Raw genomic sequence first — 20221 nt, 5'->3', positions numbered from 1 at the left:
AAGTATGAGTTGATATAAGTGTAGAGCTTCTCATTACCTCTTTGTGGATAAAAGGATCATAAGAATCAGACTTATAAAAAAGAAGTTATGGCATTCGGAAGGTTCATGGTTGTAGGGTTAAAGCGAGTACGATGAGGGTACATATGTGTATGAATGGCGTACCAGTGCTGAGTCAACTACATTGGGCGTACTTCGGCGTGCGTTGGGCGTACTGCACTAATGGATTGTGACGCCTTAAGGGAGTACGCTAGGCATACCAGAAGTACGTTGAGTGTACTCTAGTAAGACCCAAACCCTAATTTAGGGTCTTCGGCCCTATATAAGCTCCTTAACTCACCAAAAAATCCTATTATCTTCATCCTCCATCTATCTAAACCCTAGAATCGAAACCCTAGCCCCCATTTTATTGATTTTTGAGCTTTTGGTGGTATTTCGTGTTTTTTTTGATGTTCATACAAGAAGAAGGAACTTATTGGAGAAGTGTGAGATTGCTTGAAGCTTTTGGATCCAAGCTTGTTGCATCTTGATCTACATTTTGGAGGTATAAAGTTTCCATCTTGATGATCATATATGTTAGATCTAGTATATGGAGTATCTTGGGGATTTTGAGTATTTTAGCGCTAAAGGCGAGGTTTTGGTCTACTCCAGAAGCAATGGATGATAGATCTTAGCTAATTCAGCCCCTAAGTTCATAAAAACGTATACTTTATGGAGTATTTGGACCCATGCATGTATTAAGACCTTTGTTAAGCTCTTGAATCACAATAAGTCATGCATGTGTGTAAAGTTACCAACTTTATGTGTCGATACCTCTCATTAGGGTAATATCTGAGTTTGGAAGTCATTGGCTTAACCATTAATAGCTTAATATGGATTTTTGATTCCTGATGAGTATGTTGGGCGTACGCTCAACGTAATGAAGTTTTCATGCATTAGCCGATTGCAATCTATGCTTCGTGGGTGAATACGATGGGGGGGTACCATTCTGGTACATAGGGTGTACTACCCAGTTTTCCATTTTGGGCTTTTTGAGGGTTGGTACTTGTTGTGCAATTAGACTTTGGACTTTGGGCCATGGATGGACTTAGGGTTTTCTTGGAAGTAGGTCCATGATGGTGTTGTGGCCCAATTGGCTTATTGGGCCATAATGGGCTTTTATTGCTTTTGATTAATGCTTTGGTTTGCCATTTTGGGTTTTGGGATTTATATGCATGTTGGGTGGAGCTTTGGTTATGGTGTTGGGTTTTGAGCAATCTAACACTTCCTAAGTGCGCATGCAACCCTAATAAACCTTGGATCTATGTTTGTCTAAATACATGCAAAATAATAATTTTCCAAGGTTTATAACCTATCTAACATGGCATGGGGAACATTTCAACATAAAAGAGTTAGAAGAGATTACATACCTTTTGGTGAGTTTGGTTCTAAGGAGTTTGAGGGCCAAGCACCAATAGTGTGAATGCCTCAAGTGGAATCACAAACACCACAAACTCTTGGAAAACATTGAGAGAGTATACACCTTGTATAAAATCGGCCACACACATGCACACACACACACACTAGTTCACTAGTTTTCTCTTAGGCTCCATTTCATGCTCCATAAGCATGTTTATATAGTGTGCATGGTTAGGGTGAAACCCTAATAACCTATGTCTTTTCCTTTCCAAGGATCCATGGGTTAAAAGCTCCATGGATCATCCATGGACTTCCACATAAGCCTAGCCCATTAACAAATGAGTATTAGCCCACACTATATAAAACAAATTGCCCATAATCTAATTAGTCTTCCTTTTAATCTCTAAATTAATTCATAATTAATTTAAGACTAAAACTAATTAAGTAATGTAACTTCATATTAATATATTATAACTCATAATATATTAATAAACATATGTGTATAACTCTCATAAAATTATCCATAATAGTTTGGATGAGATGCAACCCAAATGGACCATGCCGGTCGGATCAAGTATATACCAAATAAGTTATGGACTTAGACACCTTATCCAACAGAATCCCACTTAGATAAGTCTAATAACTGTATTTGCCTATAACTTCAGGAACCAACCAGCAATCGTAGCTCTCAAAAACTCCCTCGAACTATGAAGACTCTGTCGAACTATGAAACACCATTTTAGCTAAGTGATCACATAATCCTCTGTTCTCATGATATCAGCCGGACAAACACATGGAACTATGTCTTGCTTATTGTCTAGCAGTTGTTTCTCGATTTTCCGATTTGTTTGACGAAGAACTTCACTAAACACATCGGTTTAGTTCTGACCAGGCCTGGTACATGGGTCAACACAAAATCATCGAGGGGCCCAGATATCGCTTCTATTTCTAGAAGGAACAGATAAACTTCGACTGATATGCTTGTTCTACTACTTATTGAATTGTACACAAAGGCACGTTTTATAACATCAAGTTACTGATGCGTTTACGTGCAATCAATGCACAACCAACTCATAGGTAACAACTCATATCTCTAGGTTTGAAGATTTATATGATGTTATCGTCTCACGATCACTCGAGATAAATTCCATGAAGTGATACAAGTGAGCATGGGTTTATACCAATACTCATAACTTATGAGTACTCATGAATGTTGCAGCAACCATTGCCATGTCTAAACACCTTTAGGGCATCTACAAACCCAATTCATGACAATCTTGATTCATACCTACTTCCGACGTATGATCGATTGTGGAGGTTTGAATAAATTAATTATTCTGGAAGTCAAAACATGCAAAATTGAAACAATAGTAAATAATTGACAATGATAGTAACACTTTACTCATAAATAAATCACAAATTTTATTCATCATCAAACGTCGATTACATTTTACAAGTTTCAGGAAAACTATCTAATCTGTAAAACTAATATCGTCCCTCAGCCCGATGCGTCTCGCATGCTGAAAATGCTTAACCCTCGTCAGTCCCTTCGTAAGGGGATCTGCAGGATTCTCATCCGACGATATCCTCCTTGTCACAAGGAGTCCTTCTTCAATCTTGTGTCTTATGAAGTGATATTTTCTGTCAATGTGTCGAGATCTACCATGATCTCTTGATTCCTTGGCTAAGATAACCGCACCATTGTTGTCACAGAAAATCTCTATGGGTTCCTTAATAGCTGGTACAACTCCAAGGTCTCCGATGAAGTTCTTTAGCCATATCGCCTCCTTCGCTGCTTCACTCGCTGCTATATACTCTGATTCACAAGTCGAATCAGCCACCGTCTCCTGCTTGGAACTCTTCCAAGAAATTGCCCCTCCATTTAAGGTAAAGATCCAGCCCGACTGAGAGCGGAAATTATCCCTATCAGTCTGAAAACCAGCATCACTATACCCTAATACTTTCAAGTCATCACTGCCACCAAGGGTAAGGATCCAATCCTTAGTCCTCCGCAGGTACTTGAGAATGTTCTTTACCATTGTGCAATGAGCCTTGCCAGGGTTCCCCTGATACCTGCTGACCATGCTCAAAGCAAATGCCACATCAGGACGGGTACAAGTCATAGCATACATGATCGAGCCAACTGCGGAAGCATATGGTAATTGGCTCATCTCAGCTATCTCTGCCTCTGTACTCGGACTCTGAGTCTTACTCAGTTTGGTATTGCTTTGGATCGGTAAATCCCCTTTCTTGGAATTCTCCATGTTGAACCTTTTCAACACCTTATCCAAGTAGATACTCTAACTAAGTCCAATCAGTCTTCTACTCCTTTCTCTTAATATCCTTATCCCTAGGATATAGGTAGCCTCCCCTAGGTCCTTTATAGCAAAGCACTTCCCAAGCCAGGACTTAACCTCCTGCAAGGTTGGGATGTCATTTCCTATGATTAGTATGTCATCCACATACAGTACCAAGAAGCTAACTATACTCCCACTAGCTCTGACATACACGCAAGACTCATCTTCGATTCTCGAGAAGCCAAACTCTTTTACCTTCTCATCAAAACAAAGATTCCAGCTACGAGATGCTTGTTTTAATCCATAAATGGATTTCTCAAGCTTGCATACTCTATTAGGGTACTCTACACTGACAAAACCCTCTGGCTGATTCATGTACAAATCCTCAGCCAACTTTCCATTAAGGAAAGCGGTTTTGACATCCATTTGCCATATTTCATAATCATGAAATGCTGCAATGGCTAACATAACCCTAATAGACTTAATCTTTGCTACCGGCGAGAAGGTTTCATCATAATCAATACCTTGAGTTTGAGTAAAACCCTTCGCAACCAGTCGAGCCTTATAAGTATGCACTTTTCCTTCCATGTCTGTCTTCTTCTTGAAGACCATTTGCACCCGACTGTTTTACGGCTTGGTACATTGTCAACCAAGTTCCAAACTTGATTGTCATACATGGACTGTATCTCGCTGTCCATAGCCTCTTTCCATTTAGCAGACTCCGGGCCTGCCATGGCTTCCTTAACACTGCTGGGTTCATCCAAATTTACCAGTGTACTATCACTAATAAACGTATCACCTTCCGTAGTAATATGAAAACCATAATAAAACGAAGGTGTGTTCCTAACCCGTGTGGAACGCCTCGGAGGTACAGACTCGTCAGCTGGATCAACAGGAGTTTCCTCCTCAGGTTGATTGCTAGTGTCTGAGGTTCCTTCACCAATTGATTCTTGAATTTCTTCAAGATCAATCTGCCTCCCACTATCTCCTTGGCTTATAAATTCTTTCTCGCGAAAGATCCCTCTTCGTGCTACAAAGACCACATTCTCACTGGGTCCGTAGAAGAGGTAACCGAAGGATTTCTATGAGTAGCCGATGAAAATACACCTTTCACTTCGGGGTTTAAGCTTATCATGAGTTTCACGCCTCATGAAAGCCTCGAAACCCCAAATTTTGATGTGGTCCAAATTGGGAACCTTCCCAGTCCACATCTCATGAGGTGTTTTGGTGACCTTCTTTGTAGGGACTAGATTAAGGATATGGGCGGCAGTCTCTAAGGCATACCCCCAAAAAGAGATTGGTAACGAAACTCGACTCATCATAGAGAGAACCATGTCCAAAAAAGTTTGATTATGCCTCTCAGCTACACCATTCAGTTGTGGTGTCCTGGGAGGAGTCAATTGTGAGACAATCCCACACTCCTTAAGATAGTCAAGGAACTCGGTGCTAAGATACTCACCACCTCGATCGGATCGTAGCATCTTAATGTTCCTGCCCAATTGATTTCTACTTCCTGTTTGAATTCCTTAAACCTTTCAAAGGTTTCTGACTTATGTTTGATTAAGTAGACATACCCATATCTACTAAAATCATCAATAAAAGTCACATAATACCGATTAGCATCCCTTGTGGCGGTTTTGAATGGCCCACATACATTAGTATGTATTGGGTCCAACAAACCTTCACCCCTCTCACAAGTTCCAGTGAAGGGTGATTTTGTCATCTTTCCAAGTAGACAAGATTCACAATTATCATCCGATTTAAGGTCAAATGATTCCAAGACTCCACTCTTTTGGAGTTGGCCTATGCGTTTCTTGTTTACATGTCCAAGACGACCATGCCGCAATGATGCCTTATCTAGGCTAGTAGAAGAATCAATATACAACACATTATTTCCTAAGTTGTCTACAATCGACACAGTTTCATACACACCATCACAAGGTAAAGCTTTAAAATAAAACACATTTTTAAAGAAAGCATTAATACCACCACATTCATTATCAAACGAAAAGGTAAAACCTTGTTTGTACAAAGCATGAAAAGAAATAATATTCCTCGCCATTTCAGACGAGTACACACATTTATTCAAATCTAATTTTAACCCATTATTAAGCAACAAAGTATAAACTCCAATCTTGGAAACAGGTGAATCCTTCCTATTCCCCATGATTAAGTTTATCTTCCCGTGCTCCACATCCTCACTTCTTCTTAGGCCCTGCAAATCAGAGCATATGTGAATACCACATCCTATATCAAGCACCCAAGAGTTAGAGTATGTTGAGTAATTAGACAATATAGTGTAAATACCTACATAGGTGGGTTTCACTTTCCCATCCTTTAGATCCTGCAAGTACTTAGGGTAGTTTCGCTTCCAGTGTGCCTTTTCATGGCAATAAAAGCATTCAGCATCCTTGGGAATGGAAAAAGGAGTGGCAGACCCGTTCTTGGTCTTTGATGAGGAGCCTTCAAGAGACTTTCCCTTGGTACCCTTCGAAGGGTGCTTCCTCTTCTTCCCTTTGCCTTGCCCAATAGCTAAAACAGGGGTAGATGTTGGAGTAGGAGTAGTAGAGGTAACAACCGCTTTACCCTTAAGACCGAATTCCGCGGTCTTCAAGAGTCCTTGAAGCTTGCTGAGGGTAACTTCCTCCTTGTTCATATGATATGTCATTCGAAAATGATCATAACAAGAAGGCATGGAGTGCAAAATGATGTCAATTGCCAACTCCTCAGGGATGTTAATGTTCAGCTTCAGCAAACGGTCCACATACCTTTGCATCTTTTGCATGTGGCCCGTGACGGATTCACCGTCCTTCATGCGGGTAGTTATTATGGAGGAGATTATTTCATACCGCTCCTGACGAGCACTATGATGGTACCTTTCCATCAGGTCTTGGTGCATCTCAAAAGGGTAGAAATCTTCATACGACTTTTGGAGCTCGACTGTCATCGTGGCCATCATGATACATGCCACCTTAGTAGCATCTCTCTCATGAGTCCTGAATTCAGCGATCTCCTCAGGAGTAGCAGTAGACTCATCAAGTTCTTTTAACTCCTTATCGAGGACATATTCCTTGTCCTCGTAACGAGTAACCATCCTGATGTTCCTAATCCAATCCATGAAGTTGGAACCATCAAAGATGACCCTCCCACAAAGATTCATGAGAGAGAAAGAACCAGTTGGGTTAGAGCCTGAAGCATTAGTGTTGAAAGAAGAAAGTAAGTTTAGATTAGATATATAGAATCCTTAATAAGACCCCCAAATGTAATATTAAGGCTAGGATCCAATCACAATATATTACACTTAGAAGAGGGATGCCGTAATCTAAGTAATAATATATTTGAAAGTTAGGTGAATGACGATTCACCAATTTCCACCATGAAAACGAAATGATTTATTAGGTTTAATTGGATTTGAAATTCCTAGATTCTTTTGAGATTCATTGAACTTTTCAATGGCATGTTTCAATCTCGATTGTGCCCTTCAAGTTTTGTGACTAGGATGCCGAGGATCACAAACAAGGTGTGAATAACCATGCTAATTCACTTGGTACTCTTAATATTATCACCTAATCAATGTGCCGGTTAACCACACACGCTCCATTGATCTATGACAAACATTAAGTCACCCTTCGTGATCCTTACTAGTCCTAGTTAGAAGAGGGATGCCGTAATCTAAGTAATAATATATTTGAAAGTTAGGTGAATGACGATTCACCAATTTCCACCATGAAAACGAAATGATTTATTAGGTTTAATTGGATTTGAAATTCCTAGATTCTTTTGAGATTCATTGAACTTTTCAATGGCATGTTTCAATCTCGATTGTGCCCTTCAAGTTTTGTGACTAGGATGCCGAGGATCACAAACAAGGTGTGAATAACCATGCTAATTCACTTGGTACTCTTAATATTATCACCTAATCAATGTGCCGGTTAACCACACACGCTCCATTGATCTATGACAAACATTAAGTCACCCTTCGTGATCCTTACTAGTCCTAGTTAGTGTGCCGGTTAACCACACACGCTCCACCAACGACTTGGTAAGGTACAAAGTGTGAATTCCATGGACTAGCACCGTGTTCACATTTTCCTAAAATAACTAAGATTGGGAATTAAAAGAGTTTAGTTATTTTATAATATTCATTATACTTTTAATGAGGATTTAAAGTCATTGTTCTACCCGTTCGGCTAACGACCCTCCACCGATCAAGCAAGCGGTGGGTGAGAGTATACACCCATTAAGTCGCCATTTTATAGGCAACAACCTTATACCCACCTTATAGACCGGCTTCGTGAATGAGGCCTACTAACGGTAAAACGACTTATTCTTATACATATATATAATAATTAACCATTAATGTTATAAATAGTATAAGGGTTGAATTTTAACTATTAAAACTCTAAGGGTTGGAATTAAAGTTTATTAAAGTGTGTGAAACTTTACAAATTCCAAAACTTGAGGGCAAGTTTTGTAACTTTGCAAAACTCTTCATTTCATAACTTATGAATTAAAGGTTCATAAAAATGAAGACTCTTCATTTTCATGTAACTTATGTGTTTTAAGTGTGTGTTAAATGAAAGTGACCTTTGGAAATCCATAACTTGAGGACAAATTATGGACTCCATTAAAACACATAAATGATAAAGAATTAATCCTAAACAATTCAGCAAATAATTCCTATCATTTTCTAAATTCATAAGAACATGAACATGATCATCAAAAATTCAAGAATTATATGAACACATAAAATCATGGAATTTTGATATATGCTATTGTAAATGGATTAGAACAACCATTACACCAACTAAAATAAGTTTTATAACACCAAAACAGTTTAGGGTAATGTTTCTATTCCATTTCCAGCAGCAAAAGTCGAGAATCTGCACTCTTTCGATCCTACTCGTCGAGTGCATGAACTGACTCGTCGGGTAGGTTGAAGTTTGCCTTGGACTTGTCGAGTCCCCCCAATGGACTCGGCGAGTCCACCATGCAGACAACAACGATTTCGACTTTTTTCACTATTTTGCATCAAGTATCAAACAAGCAAGCCTAGGCTCTGATACCACTGTTGGGTTTTGAGCAATCTAACACTTCCTAAGTGTGCATGCAACCCTAATAAACCTTGGATCTATGTTTGTCTAAATACATGCAAAATAATAATTTTCCAAGGTTTATAACCTATCTAACATGGCATGGGGAACATTTCAACATAAAAGAGTTAGAAGAGATTACATACCTTTTGGTGAGTTTGGTTCTAAGGAGTTTGAGGGCCAAGCACCAATAGTGTGAATGCCTCAAATGGAATCACAAACACCACAAACTCTTGGAAAACTTTGAGAGAGTATACACCTTGTATAAAATCGGCCACACACATGCACACACACACTAGTTCACTAGTTTTCTCTTAGGCTCCATTTCATGCTCCATAAGCATGTTTATATAGTGTGCATGGTTAGGGTGAAACCCTAATAACCCATGTCTTTTCCTTTCCAAGGATCCATGGGTTAAAAGCTCCATGGATCATCCATGGACTTCCACATAAGCCTAGCCCATTAACAAATGAGTATTAGCCCACACTATATAAAACAAATAGCCCATAATCTAATTAGTCTTCCTTTTAATCTCTAAATTAATTCATAATTAATTTAAGACTAAAACTAATTAAGTAACGTAACTTCATATTAATATATTATAACTCATAATATATTAATAAACATATGTGTATAACTCTCATAAAATTATCCATAATAGTTTGGATGAGATGCAACCCAAATGGACCATGTCGGTCGGGTCAAGTATATACCAAATAAGTTATGGACTTAGAAACCTTATCCAACATATGGAACAAGTACGAAAATGGTAAAATGTTCTTTTACCCTTTCAGAAGTTAGTTTATGGAATGGGCCTCGGATTTTGGGGTATCGGGTTATTATTGATTAAGATTGTATTTATTGATAGTTGGTGCAATATTACTCGGTTCAGCGGTCCGAGCAGTGATTTGATTATCAGCGGGTTGAGGTGAGTTTTCCTCACTGTACTTGCATGTCGAAGCACCAAGGCCGACCCTTTGGATTTGATATCATGCTATGTATGCTATTGTGTTGTAATGATTTTTAGATCAGTATCCTCGTATATAGGATGATGTTATGCTTAAAGATTTGTAGATCTGTCTGACTGGCCGTAGACTATTATATGATTATTTGTTATATGTGAACATATTTGGTTGGTGGCTGAGTCTTTACTGCTTTGTATGTAAGCCAACAGGTCGGGATGGGGGGATACCAACCCGATGATTGAATGGGCCTGAGGGTATTCCATCCCAAGGATGATAGGACCTGTTGTAGATAGGTATTCCAACCCAATTGTTGAGGGGCCTGAGGTATTCCAACTCGATGGTTGATTGGATCTATAGTGTGTGGGCATTTAAACGTCAATAGATAGTGGGCTAGGGGCAATCCAACCTTTATAGGTTGTGGTCCCAGTATATATGGGCATTCCAACCTCGATATGTTGTGGACCCATTGTGTATTGGCATTTTGCCTGGAGTATTCCATCCCAAGGATGATCAGACCCGACATGTTTTTTTGTTATTATGTTTATGTGGTGGTACTTTGGGGGAAATCACTAAGCTTGGTGCTATAGTTTCAATTTATTGTTTCAGGTGCTTCAGGTGATTGTGGGGAGGCGAAGGCATGACCGTACACATCCTTGGTTTTACAACTGATTGGATCTTAGGAGACTCTGATTCTAAATAATGTTTTGGGAACAATTGTTTTGTAAACACTTTGCTCTTGAATGGGGGTTTTTTTTGAAAAGTTTAAATTTGTTGAAATTTTTGGGATGTTACATTCTCCTATTCGTTATGCTATTCATTGAACCTTTCTAAAACATCAGAATTCTATTTAATCTTATAAACACGATCATATTTACTAAATCATCACTAAATCGTGATGAATAGAGTTATTGTCCCTTGTGGTGGACTTGAAGAGTCCATATCAACATGCATTAGATCCATCAATCGTTCACTTGCCTCTCATAAATATGTGAACAATGATATAATAATAATTTTCCAATGAACAAGATTCTCATATATTATACAATTCACATTATACAACTCCAAGTATCTATCCAATTAGTGATGATATATCTTTTCAATTGTTCATAAGAACTAAACCCACAATTAATATATCTATTATTAGAAACACTCATTAATGCCATTGCAAGGAGATATAAAAATAAGGCAACCAAATAAACCAAAACTTCTCTTTTATTGACAAAAGATAAAATTGGAACTTGTCCATATAATGAATAATATGAAAAACTCCTAAGAGTAATATCAAACTTATTAAAACTATCCTTACTCATTAGTAGCTCCAAATTCCAACCGTCGAACTATGCAACTAAAGTCCATTTCCCACAATCAGATTTGGCTTAGTTTGTTGAAGATTCCTTCTTTCTTCTAGATCCCTCAATACCATAAAAAAATTTATCATCACATTATGTAATAAGAGTCTAATATTAGGAACATATTAAAGTATTCGAGTTAGATAATGAATGTACATGAAGTAGAGTCACAAGACTTGAATTTATTATCTTTAAGATCCTTCAGGTATTTTGGGAAGATTCACTTCCAATGTCCCTTCAATTGGCAGTAGAAACAAATGGACTCATTTGAGTCAACATACAGAACAATCTTAGAATGATCCTTTCTGTTTTCCATACGATCAAATGGTTTGACCTTGACCGATCCCTTTTTATTAGGAAGATAAATATTTTCTAGATTACTAATATTGCCATTGTCAATGTCCATGAAACTCTTGGGATTAGATCTCCTAAGCATTTCTCCTTTAATTATACTCTTAATCATTTTTTTCTCTAACAGTTTTCATCATATAGGTCATATCTATTAGAGTTATGTCGATATTCCTCCTATGAAAGTTCTTAATGAACTGACTATATGACTTTAGAAGCGACAACATAACTAAATCATTAGCTAGATCCTTTGGAAATATGACATCCATTATTTCCAGTTTGTTAATGTATGATTTCATTTTCAGAACATGCATATACAAAAAGTCTCCATCTTGGTGTTTACATATTAATAGGGCTTAAGTAGTCTCATATCTTTCAACTTGAGGAAAAAGTGATGTTGAGAGAGTTACAAGAGGAGGAGGTCGAAGAGTTAAAGAGATACAATGTCCAAATCCACCATTAACTAAGGAAGTGAAGAAAATTTCACCTTGACTTGAATGTGGAAGAGCATCTCCATAAGATTGAGGAAAAGCATTTTCATAAGAACAAGGAAGAACATTTCTATCTTCATAAGACATCTAAAAGTGGAAAAAGAGAGAATTCAAGTTAGTTGATTTTAGAAGTTAATTATTAACCTGAAATTTAAATTAAGTATAAGATCCTTATTTTCATTTTGTAATATGAAGAGGGATGTCGTAGTCTTATCACGAAACTATCTTAAGTAGGTTGAATCATTTCATTAATTTAAATCACATGAAACTCCTAGATCTTTCGAGATTTTCATTGAAACATCAATGGCATGTTTAATCTCAGCTTATGCTCTTACCAATTGAGATTGAAATACCAATTAAGATGCGCATAACCATGCAAACCTACTCAAACTCCATTGATCAATTTATAATCCCCCATTGATGTCTTGGTTAACCACACACACTCCAGGTATATCCTGGATCCCAAGGTACTTTATATTTTTAAAATTTTGGCATTTTAAGGTTTTCCACAACGTGTGGGGAGGCACCACGATGTGGAGAGTCAAGATTAGGCTACATGTTTCATTTAAGCCGCCATAGCGTGGTAGCATATGACACGGTGTGGCAGCTGACAAGTGACAAACCCTATTTTATGGGTTTTGATCCATATTTAAAATATTGAGGAGGCTTGGGTTTGCTCACCCTCAACCTCCATCAGCCTACTTGAGATTTGAGATACCCTAAATCCCTCCCTATCTCATTTTGATCCCTTGTTGGTGTTCTTGGAACCTTGGAAGGAAGAAAGAAGAAGAAGTGAGCTAAGATTCAGCAATCTAGTCCTCATCCTTTGTGTTGGCAATCTTCTGGACCTTTGTAAGTGTCCAAGACTCAATTTTTATCATGTTAGGTTTCTATATATTATTTCTTGTCTCTAAATATTCACGTTCACGTAGATTAGAGTGTTAATATCTCATAAAGTGTGCAACTTTATGGATCCCTGGGACATTTGACATAATTGTTGGGCTGGATCTGGATTCTTGTGGGGTTTTGAACAATGCATGAGATTTCCATAGGAAACCCCTCTTTTTGGATCATTATGGATTAAATACATGCATTGGACATAAATTTCTATAAAGCACCAACTTTTATGTTGGATTTGGTGTTAGAAACTATTCTGGAGTAAATGAGCTTGGAGTTTTTGGAATATGTTCTTAATGTGGAAAGCCATGTCTTATTTAGCTCCTTTGAAACTAGGGTTTGAGGTTTTGACATTTTGGGTGGTCTTATTGGGTAAAGTTGGAAACTTTATCCTTTTAGATTTTGTTTTGGAAATTTTGATCCCATAGGATCGAACAAAACAACTTAATCCATTAAGCTGCTGAAAACCTAGTGCCCATAGTGTGGCTCTGGTCGCCATGGTGTGGTGACTGGCTGTTACTGGAGGGCCTCGACATGGCCATAGATGGCCACGACATGGTAGTTGACTAAAGTTACTGTCGTCCGTTGACTTTGACCATTAACATTTGACTTATGATGACTTTTGGTCAAACACCTAGTTTGGTGGAAGAGCTCAAGGTTTATTTGGCTTGACTAAATAGGTGGTGTGTAGTAGTAGTACTCTGTCAGTGAGAGCAGTAGCAATATAGCATTTTCTATGAGGCGAGTCTGCTCACCACACTAGTAGGTCGAAGGCACCAATGTGAGGCCACTGATTTGTATGTGTAGGGTTTATGTGACTATTTGACTATTACTGATATCATTATATATATATATATATATATATATATATATATATATATATATATATATATATATATATATATATATATATATATATGGAGCCAATTGGGGCTCGTAGTCATTATGGACTCGGGGTTGATACGGAGCCCGGGGTTGACATAGACCCGACACAACCACATGCTATTATATTTATGTGTATGTTATATGTGGTATTTTGGGGAAGATCACTAAGCTTTGTGTTTAAAGTAATCTTTATGGTTTCAGGTACTTCCGATACGAAAGGGAAGGGCTCGACGTGATGGCACAACACCCCTCCTCATGTTTCTGCATTTATGATTCCAGTTACTATGATGTTTTGGATTATTTGTATCGTGGTTGCTTTTGAGACATATGATGTATTGAATTGTTGATTTTAGAAACAAATTTTTTTATTAGTGTTTTCGGGATGTTACAAGTTGGTAACGGGCCTTAGTTTGAGGGATTTGGTAACAGTTTCGAGTGTGTTAGAACTAAAACTGGGGAAATGTAATCTTTTCAAAAGAAAAATGAATTTCTAAAAGATTTTTTAAAAAAGGGGAAAAAGGGGTGCGATGTGTGCAATTAGTCGAGCTCAAGTAAGTGATTCGTAAAATATTTATACCCATGTATTATGATTAGTATGCTTCATATGTGAATTGCATGCTACAATAGGGCTAAGGATACCTTCTAGAATCATATGATAGAATTATTAAATTTTTGTGATGCCTTATAGCATAGGAGAATTGGATATCATGTGTTACATGGAATTGATATCGGCTCAGTTAATTGCTAAGTGTATGCTTTAAAATTTGTATACGATTAGGATCATATAGCCCTAGAATGATCGATTTAGCCTCATTTCCTATTCCTTGTTTAGTTGTGGACATAGGGTAGAATCAATATTTGACAGTCTGTATGATCCCATTCTTTATATAACTTGCATCCATAAGGTAACCAATAATGTTGGTTGAGATTCTTATTACTGTAGAGGTGATCGAATTGAGAATTCCTAGGAGATGCCACCGTGGGATTTGTATGTTGTTTTGCATAGGAATGGTGTATGGATTTAGTGTGGTGACTTAGAAGATTCAGGATAGTTCTTGAGGAGAGTACATTAGGTATGGAAGATAGTATTGGGCTCATACTACTGAAAGCACAAGATCTATACTAAAGGCAATGGCGGTCTTGGAAATTCTTAAGGGCTTATAGAATGGAAGTTCCCTTGAGTTTTTGTTGATCGTTTATATGTTTGTATTTTATTTGAGTATGGTGACCACTTGTGGAGGAGCTTCTGGATCTGGTTTTGGCATTGGTGTCGAACCAATGGTTGAGAGATTGCGCGAGTTTATCACATCATAGATTACTTGAAGTATCTTGGAGACCACCCCTGTGATTTTTGGTACTATCAAAGAAGGGATTATGGAGTTGATGGATGAGTGAATCGAGGCCCTTCGGGTACAGATTGATGTAGGGAAGATTGGAATGCATACTCCATCATTTCAGGAGTTTAAGGACTGTGGAGCTCTAGAGTTCTTTAGGGACAAGGACCCCATTGCTCGTTGAAGCTGGATTGCTAACATGGAGAATGCTCAACATATGAGTTTTTTTCCCTAAGGGGGAACTGGTAGGGTTTGAATCCTGCCTTCTGAGAGACCAAGCTCATGACTAGTGGGATGAGGTCGTTTGAGCGTTGGGATCTGCAGCAACGGTGGCCATGACTTGGGAGGCATTCATTAAGAGATTCTAGGAGGATTTTTCACTGGCGATCGGCGTGTAGTAGCTAGCAAGGGAGTTTCAGGACCTTCGCCAGACTACTGAGACTGTGACGGAGATCACTATCAAGTTTTGTGAGAGGGATTGGTTGGTACAGTACATTGTGGATGAGGGGATGAAGAAGACGAGATATCATGACATGTTGAGGGATAACATCAAGGAATTTGTGAGTTTTCGGGGTGCAAGACCATGAATGATATGATTAAGAGGGCCCGTGAGCAAGAGATTGTGCTGGAGCTTCGGACAAAATGCAAGCTGGAGTAAGTACAAATAGTTATGGGCCAGGCTAAGAAGCCCAAGAGTTCTGATTCACATTCTAGTGGCCAACAGGGTTGGAGTCGTTGTGGCAAGTACAACAAGCCGCAATGGATTGAAGAATTTAAGCTCAAAGAAATAGAGAAGCAGGTTTTTCCAAAGAATTACTCACGGTGGGGCATGTCGAGCAACGGGTTTAGGATGTTACAGATGTGGGCAGACTGGTCACATGAGTAGAGATTTCCCCTGGAGTGCATTAATTTGCTTTCACTGCAACTAGACAGGCCATGAAATGTTGATTGTTCGAGGTTATCAAGAGGGGCAGTGGCGGTAGGGCTGGCAATTCTCGACACGACCCGCGACACGACACGAAATAAACGGGTTTGGGTTGAGTTTTTCAACCCACCAACTCGCTAACCTGTTTATTAAACCGGTCATATATGAGTTTCTCAAAAAATAAATGGGTTGATCCGCCAACCCATTTATATTTTTAATTAAAAAATATATATATTTAAATGCAACTCCTAAGGTCTTAACTCTCTAACCCGTAAGTCTGTGTTCTATAACCATTTGATTTTCCCAATTTTTTCCCTAACTTAAATTGCGTATTGGCCATCGCCCTATGACTGTATAACAACTATATATTTTATAATTTTACTTTTATGTGTTTTAACTTTGGCTATTGTTTCTACTTAAAGGTTGAAGTTCATCATAAAGAAGAAAATGGTGTTGGAGAATTAGCTTTGTTTTTTGGGAGAAAAAAAATGGGAATTATGGCTATTACTTTAGCACTTGAATTTTCTATGTTTGTATTAATATTTAGTTTGAACATGTTTCTATGAATGTTTTTAATTTTCATTTTGATGTTTAAGACTTTAAGACTTAAGTAGTTAAGTTTCTAAAATTCGGATATGTTTGCATCAACCATCAAGAATTTATTCATGTTTAATTGTTAATTTTATTTATGGAATCTGACCCACGAACCCAAATCTAACCCACCAACCCGCCAACCTATGACCCGTATAAATAAATGGGTTCGTGGGTCATATATGGGTTTATGTTCTAAACCCGCCAACTCGTGACCCCCAAACCCTTGACCTGTATATTTAAATGGGTCATGTTTGGGTTGGCATATTTTGACCCGCCAACCCATGACACGGAAACCCAAACACGACACGATTGTCAGGCCTAAGTGGTCGCACCTACACCAGCCACCTTGAGGATTACCGATGGCCGCCTAGTCAAGGAGGAGGCACCTGTGATGAAGAACAGGGCATTTAAGTTGACGACAGAGGAGGCGAGAGTAGCGCCTGATGTGGTTGTGGGTATGTCTCCTGATCTTATTTATTATTATTCCTTTTATTTATGCTTATGTTTTATCTGATCATGTATAAGGACTTTCTTAGTCAATCATATAACTTCTCATGTTCTATTCGATTCAGGTGTTACCCGATCTTTTGTATCTCTTGTACTTAGAAATAAGTTTAGTGATGCTCCTAGGGTTTTCGATTATTTGTTGGTGGTAGAGATTGTTGACGACTACTTAGTGAGTGCTTCAAGATTTCATCAACAGTGTGTTCTGAACCTACTCAACGGGAGATATTTGATTGATTTGGTTCTGATTCCATTGCAAGAGTCAATGGTTATTATATGGATGGATTGGTTGGGCCCTAATGGGTCAGTGATTGATTGTGAGCACCAGTTAGTGAGAGTTGAAACCCCAAATAGGGGAGAACTGATTATTCAGGTTGAGGGTGCTCAACGCGGACCGACTCTCTGTTCAGCCACAAGGGATAGGAGATGTATATAACAGGGTTGTTCTGGATTTTTGGCCTATATGGCAGATACTCGGGGTTGGGGGCATGGAAATTGTGAGTGACATGCCTATTGTTTGGGATTTCCTGACATAAGGATTTTCTTGGAGTGCCTCCTGAGAGGTAGGTTAAGTTTCAGATTGACTTAGTTCTTGGTGTGGCCCTGAAAAAGGGTTTATCAGACAAGTAGCTCACCATGGGGAGCACCGATCCTGTTCATGAAAAAGAAGGATGATTCTTATAGGTTGTGCATAGATTATTGGGAGTTGAATAAACTAACAGTGAAGAATCGTTACCCACTCCTGAGGATTGATGATCTGTTTGACAAACTTTAGGGCATATATTGGTTCTTAAAGATTGATTTGAGGTTAGGTTACCATCAGATGATAGTCAGAGATGAGGATGTATAGAATACGGCCTTCAGGACTCGTTATGGTCATTACGAGTTCATAGTGATGCCCTTTAGGCTCACCAACACACCGACAATGTTCATGGATCTCATGAACCGAGTATACAGATCAATGCTTGATCGGTTAGTGATCTTCTTTATTGATGATATTCTGGTCTACTCCACAACTATGAAACAACAAAAGGATCATTTGTAGGAGACATTGGAGACTCCGAGGAGGGAGAGGTTTTATGCCAAATTCTCCAAATGTGAGTTTTGGTTGCGCGAGGTGAAAGTCTTGGGGCAAATCGTCAACCAGAAGGGTATAATGGTTGAACCGGCCAAGATTGAAGCCATGATGAGATGGGAGGTTCCGAGTACCACATCGGAGATTCAAAGTTTTCTAGGTATCGCGAGTTAGTATCAGAGATTTATCCAGAATTTCTCCAAGATTGCTATGCCATTGACCCGCTTGACGAAGAAGACTGTTACTTTTCGGTAGGTTCCTAATCAACAGTCAGCTTTTGAGATGTTGAGATAGAGAATGTGTGAGGCCCTGATTCTAACTCTTCCTGAGGGCATGGAAGATTATGTTGTTTATTGTGTTGTGTTTGTCTCGGGTTGGGAGTTTTCCTCATGCAGAGGAGACATATGATTGCTCACACTTTGAGGCATCTGATGCCTCTTGAAGCGAACAACCCTATGCATGATTTGAAGCTGGGGACTGCAATTTTTTCTCTTAAGATTTGGAGGCACTATCTATATGGAGTTAGGTGTACTGTCTTCAATAATCATGAAAGCCTGAGATACCTGATGGATCAGTAGAATTTGAATATGAGGTGGAAGAGATGGTTAGATGTGGTTAAGGATTATGATTGTGAAATCATGTACCATCCCGGGAAGGCCAATGTCGTGGCCAACGCCTTTAGCTACAAGGTGATGAGTGCACCCATCAGGGACTTATGTCTGAGGATTGTTATTGTTTCTCCACTTTTAGATATGATCAAAGAGGATTAGGTGGAAGGATTGAAGAAGGAAAATTAGGTTGTGGATCGGTGCTTGACTTGCCGAAAAGTCAAGGCCGAACGTCAGAGACCCCACGACAAGATGCAACCATTACCCATTCCCATGTGGAAATGGTAAGAGATCACTATGGAGTTCATCACAAAGTTGCTGAGGACGATATGTGGGATATGACTCTATCTGGGTCATTGTTGATATATTGACCAAGAGTAGTCATTTCAATCCAATTGCCAAGAGTATATCATCCGAGAAGCTGGCTAGCATTTACACTCAAGAGATAGTAGTTCGGTATGGGGTGCTTGTCTTGGTGGTTTCAGATTGAGACATTTGTTTTACCTTCGGGTTTTAGTGGAAATTTCAAGAGAATTTGGGAACTCAACTGCATTTTAGTACAACATACCACCCCTATCTCGATGGATGTAGTGAGCGGACAATTCAAACAATCAAATATATACACAGGGTGTTTGTACTAGATTTGTCAGGAATTGGTATACTTATCTGATGGGTCCTATACAAACAATCCTATGTGTGCATGCAACCCTAGTATTGGATCTATGTTTTCACTATTAGTTATACAACTTTATGAACACAAAAAGAAACCTGGCATGCTACTATAATTTTCGAAATTCATATATAAAGCTAGAATAGATACCTTTTGTTGTTATATAGCAATAACAATTAGTTCCTTGAATTTCCTTAGCTCTTGAAAGCAAGTACCACAAGTGTGGTACCTCTAATGGAGTCACAAACACCATATGCAACTTGGATGAAGAGGAGAAGAAAAAGAGGCACCAAAAACGGCTGGAAACCCTAATGGAAGTGTTGTTCACGTTTTTGGGGCTTAAGGGTCCCTTTTATACATGTAGGCTATTAGTGTTTACAACTAGGAAACCCTAATCTGACTGCTTAGGCCCTAAGCAGCCCATGGACTCCTTAAACATATCCCTTGGACGATTTCTAATGGGCTTCCCGTAGAATTCATTCAACCTATATATTATTAGGTGATCCATAGCCCAATTATAATTATCTTATAATTACAACTTCAGTCCCCTAAGTTTAATTAATCTCTTTTAACCACAAAATTAATTCTTAATTAATTCTTGACCAATATTAATTAAACAATATGATTTCTCCTTTAATATATTATTCTCATAATATATTAATAAATCATATTTAAACCTTTCTCTCCTTAAATCATCCTACATATTGCTATGGTGAAGGCAACCCAAAAGGACCATGCTCATAATCGGGTCAAGTACATACCAAAACAGTTATGGATTTAGACACTAATCC

The sequence above is a fragment of the Lactuca saligna genome, chromosome 8 (genome assembly GCF_052625555.1).
Source record: "Lactuca saligna cultivar CGN05327 chromosome 8, ASM5262555v1, whole genome shotgun sequence".
Classification (NCBI taxonomy): domain Eukaryota; kingdom Viridiplantae; phylum Streptophyta; class Magnoliopsida; order Asterales; family Asteraceae; genus Lactuca; species Lactuca saligna.
This window is presented reverse-complemented; position numbering follows the sequence as displayed.